The sequence below is a fragment of the Nannospalax galili genome, unplaced genomic scaffold (genome assembly GCF_000622305.1).
Source record: "Nannospalax galili isolate Female #2095 unplaced genomic scaffold, S.galili_v1.0 scaffold522, whole genome shotgun sequence".
In the NCBI taxonomy this organism is placed as follows: domain Eukaryota; kingdom Metazoa; phylum Chordata; class Mammalia; order Rodentia; family Spalacidae; genus Nannospalax; species Nannospalax galili.
In genome coordinates this window covers 1505057-1510607 of record NW_008348874.1, presented here as the reverse complement: position 1 = coordinate 1510607, position 5551 = coordinate 1505057, and positions in this window count along the sequence as shown.

The window sequence follows — 5551 nt, the reverse complement described above, 5'->3', positions numbered from 1 at the left end:
CTTCCACAATGTTGACTTCATATTCATGAGATGAAACTTCTCAGAAGTACAGACTGGCTAGTTTGAGTTATGAAAATTTAGAATTATTCAAAGAAAGCAGCACAATTACAAACAGAACATTTGCTTTCTAATTGTTTAATTCTCCATGAGCTTTCTGTAACATAAGGATAAGCCAAAAAATTTATCTTTGGTATAATGACGTTAATAATGTGTATAGTACTACCCAATGAAAATATGTGAGAGCTCGTAACCTGTTTTGAAATGTGCATTAGATTTTAACTAAAAGATGTGAATGCCAAAACATAATTTAGAAGAAATAGAAGAAGTGATGGGTGAACTATATATTTATACAAATACATTTATAGATAATATTTATGCATAATTATAAGATCACTATATTCTGTCTTACCTTAATTGACAATATTGGTGGTGGAAAACTGATTTCATTACACATTATTTAGAGCATAGTTTTAGAGTCTGAAAGTGCTAACATTTAAGCTCTTTTGTTGACACCTCTCTATTGTGTGCACCACATCCTCAGTACAAGTGAGACAGCCTTTTTCCTTTCTCTGTTCACTATGAAAAACTGTGAGTCTGAGTCACTATAGTAGGGCATTTGGTAAAGGCTAAATATATTACTTCAGAGGGTCAAAAAGTCCTGCAACAGAACTACTTTGGAGAACCAGATGTACTAGTATCCAGGTAACCTCTTCGGCTGACAAAATGTCTCCAACTGGCTTATAGTGCTGAAGTTACCATGGTAAGAGAGGCGCCTGCAGGGAGAAGTACTCATTGGTGGACACCTGAATTCCACTTTTGAAAAGAGAGCAGGGCCGATAGTGTACTTGGTAGAGAAGAACTGCAGCTGCATAGTGGGGACAAGGACTACCACTAAGAAAGGCCAGGCCAGGGGACACAGCAGAGGTTGGTCACAGGTAACCATCACAGGGACTTGGAGACTGTGGTGGAAAGAAAGATCCAAACCATTTGGAGAAAGCTCTGGAGAAAGAGCCTTCAGAGTAGCTGGGGTATGGTGCCAACTCACATCCCACATGTATGTGCCCAAATCTCACTTTTTCCAGGGTCTACACCTCATCTGGATGGAATTCTTTAATTACAACGCATGAATTCAAGTCCAGCAAAGGAAAGGTGGCATTAGTTGACTAGATAGATGTAAGCTGACTTAAGGCAGCAAATCTCACAGTGTCTTTAGAATTGGGGTTTTTTTGGTTAATATTTTATTTATTATTTTATTTTATGTGTATAAGTGTATTGCCTGCATGTATGTGAGTGCACCTGTGTCGTGCAATGCTGCGGAAGTCAGAAGAAGGTTTTGGATTCTCCTGGAACTGGTGTTAAGGACGATTCATAGCTGCCATGTGGGTGCTGGGACTCAAACCCGGGTCCTCTGCAAGAGCAGTCAGTGCCCTTAACTGCTGAGCCCTCTCTCCAGCCCTAGGATTCTTTTTAAACACTATTGGGTTTTATGTAATTTGCCATCATATGTGCTAAACTGAAATGACTTGCTATATAACAAGATTAAAGCCAACTTCATCAAACACAGGAGCAGCAGCGGAAGTGTTCAGCCTGAGCGGGTCACAGAGGAAAGTGGCCTGGGACCTGCAGTCAGGCCCAATAGGAAACCCAGGTCTCTCCTGCTGGCATTGTCATGTTGAGCAAGTGGCTTTCCCTATTTGATCTGCAGTTTCTTCATCTGAAAATACGTAAAAATAAGAGCTACATATCAGGATAAAGATATATTTGAATTGCCTAGCAGGATGCTCAGTCAAATGGTAACTTGCTAATCAGCTATCACTATGTTGCATTTCTAGTATCTAACAAGAGCATACATTTTTGTGGCTGTTAGGACTCAGTGTTGCACTAAAGAGATACTGTGTGCCAATGTTCTGATGCTGAGGAGGTTCTTCAGGCCAAAAAGATTCTGTTACCAGAAGGAGGTCTTGTTCATGAAAGAAACAATATCATAGGCAGGCAAATGGGATGACCCTGGCAGCTCTGAAAAAGATAGTGATACAGTGATCTCACAAAAGAATGCATATTAGAGAGACATGGATAGTAAGGCACCTAGGTAGTTGAAATATCTGCCAGTTTTTAGAAATTTTCTGAGGATAAATGACACAAGGCTGGGCTATGGTGATGAGCTACTGTCAGCAGGAAGGTCATACTCCGTAGAGCTGCTCTCAGCACTGGCATTTTATTTTTATTTTTTATTTTTTTAAATTATGTGTATGTTTATGAGTCTGTACATGTATGGGTATGTGCATGTGTAAGTACACAGTTCGTGGAGGCCAGAAGAAGGCATCAGATCTCTTGGAGCTGGAGTAATAGGTGGTTGTGAGCCACCTGATATGGGTGCTGGTAACTTCCAAAGCAGTATTCACTCTTTACCTCTGAGCCAGCTCTCCTCAGTGCTGACATTTTAAATGAGATATCAAAGATATATGCTAATAAATTGTTAGAGAGCCTCCATCACCACAGAATTAAGAGTTCTACTCTAGTTCTCACTGAACAGACCACACTTGACATAGGGACCATGTCCAGGAAAGATGGAACATGTAATTACTAAACTAAAAAGACAAAAGGCATTGTCAAAGAAAATGCTTGGTTATGTTGTTTGAAGATTGTTTTTTCTTATGACCATGAAGCAAACTGTAAGCCCAACTTTAAGCAAAACAGTATTCCAAAGTAGGAATATTTATAATGTCTGTACCATAATACATAGCATAAATATTAGATTTTTATATTTTCTATAACTTACTGTATAATACTACTGAAGTATTCCTACTCAATATTATACTTCAGATCTTTGCTCAAATTTAAAAATTTCAATTATATAACATTTCAGTCACTTTGATTTGTGCTAGATGACCCTGTCTCTGTTAGTAAGGAAAAAGAATATTCTGGCTTTTAATACAAAAGACAGCTCTCACCTCGAATGCAATAAAACAGTTTATTTGAACCAATTATGACTGACTGTGGCCCAGCAACACAGATTTAGGTTGCCTGAAATAACAAGCTTCAATGTAAAAATGGTTTTGTGTCCTTACTTTTGTCACAAAATAGAAGTAAGTCATAAATCAAGGCACTTTACCAAATACATTGATGGGAATGTGAGGTTCACTGATTGGTTACAACAGAGTGGGGAAATTTCTGCCATAGGTTTCAGTTGCTGTCTGATGACATTCTTACCTTTTATGCTGATAGAAACTACTGATCTGTTATGCATTCCAAAGCTTTTACCTGATTTTCAGTCATGAGGGCTTTAGGCCAGGTACAGGTGGGCCAAGAATGGCTACTTAAGGAGCTAAAAGATAGACAAGATAACTTGGCTCTGGACCTATAAAATGCCAGCTCTCCTCAATCATGGGGATTCAATTAACATTACAGAGTCCTTAGTTATAGGTGTAGCTTTTTTCTGGGATCTTCAGTTCACATGGCTTTCTAGTCTGCTGCAAAGCACCTGGGAGAGTTTGTGGACAATGCCACCTGGGAGTGTAAGGCATTTATGGGCAGGAGCTGTGAAATGTGACAGACTCAATGTCCAATTCACTGTAGGCTAACCTAACAGCAAAACGTCAGGGTTTTCTGTGTTCCTTTGTTTTGTTTAATTCTGCATGTTTGGCTTAGAGAAGCAAATCCTAAGGAAGCCTGTTAGCAAATGTTCAAAATAATAAAAGGCTGCCACATGGAAGGCAACCTATTATATGCAGTGCCATAGGACAGGAATACATATGTGAGTAAAAAAGAAAACTTTATGTAAGAAAATAATTTATAGAGTAAGGTAGAACTAGCTTAGCCTGCCTCATAATGGTGGGAGATCGTGGTTATAAGTCAAAAAAAGTCATCGGTGAACTAATATGGTAATTTTCATCTGATTCGCATATTAACTTCAGCAGAAGATTTATTCAGGCTAGGTCAACACCAGGGTCACATCTTACATTGAACCAGTAGGAAGTCTAGCCTAAATTCTCCAGGTATCCATGTATCTATTGGGCAGCAGGACTGTAAACACATTAGCTATGTCAAGTCTTAGTGGTACCACAGCAACTTTTAGGTGTCTAACACTGAGTAAGAGACAGACACAAAATTGTTCCAGAAGATCAAGTTAGTCAGAGTGGATGGAAATCAAGATTAGAGGCAACTGAGACAAGGAATAAGGTTGCTGTGAGTTTAGCAGCCTGACAATAGAGACTATAATGCAAAAGGCTATTTTTAAGCATCAGCAGGTATTAAAAAAAAATAAGTGAAACTTCACCTTAGTGTTCAAGTCTCACCTGAAATGCCAGGTGTGCTCACCCTAGTCCCAATCCCAGCATAGCACCTGCATTCTGTCTACAATCATTCCTTCAAAATTTTGGAAATATTTTAAATAGTGTCATACCTCTATGATTGACCAGAGGCATCAAACTCCTAAGAGTAATTTTTGCTACTTAAAAATTTCCTTATAACTTAGGATACTGCTCAGTCATCCTCAGCCCTAAAGACTTTTCCCCATTCCTCAGAGTTTTTTATTTGTTGTTTTATCTATTCTGTCTCTTCTGTCTCTGTAATGCTTTTGAAAGAATCAAATTTAGATTCTACCCTATATCCTGTGACATTTCTAATGCATTTGATGCTTCTCTTTATACTGGCTTCTTAGAAGAAATTGTGTAATGAGTCTCCTGTAGAAGCATTGAATTAGTAGTCACTTTTCTGTTGCTGTGATAGAAACATTGACCAAAGTAACTCACAGAAGGAAGAGTTTATTTAACTTATGGTTCCAAAGGTGCAAAAGTCCATCATGGCAGGGAGGCAGAGATGGCTGGAGGAGGAGCAGAAGCTAAATTCTCACATCTTCAAGCTGGTACAGGAAGCAAGAGAGCAAGACTTAAGAACTTTTTAAGTCAGCCCTCACTGACATTCTTCATCCAGCATGACCACACCTTCTAAGACCTCCCAAAACAGCACCACCAAATGGGGACAAAATATCCAAATACTTGGAACCTATGGGGGACATTCTCATTCAAACCATCACGAGCATATGTGGTGTGGTCAACTGTATCACCTTTTTTTTTTGATTTTATACTTGACATTATCTTTCATTCAGTCAGCTCTTTCTATATGGGTCTCAATATCATCATATATACTTTAATGTTTTTACTTTACTCCATATCTTATACATATTTTTGAGCAGAATTTTAGATAAAGATGATGATCAGAAGTTCAAATAATTAATAAACTGCCTGAAAGACTTACATATCATTTGTAAGATCAAATTAATTATAAGCGCTGATGGTCCATAAATACTCAATAATTTAAATATATGCATATTACAAGTAAATACATCAAAAAGCCTTCTTTTGGTTAATCAAATAATAGTTTAAGAAAAAAACTTAGAATAAGATCTTAAGTGAATTTTCTAAAATCACCAACCAAAATTTGTTTTGAAGATTAAGAAAGTAAACTGAACAACACTGTTTAGAAGAGGATGTCAGCTTCAAGACTTGATATCTGAATTATATTTTAAAGTTATAAAAATTTATCTTTATAC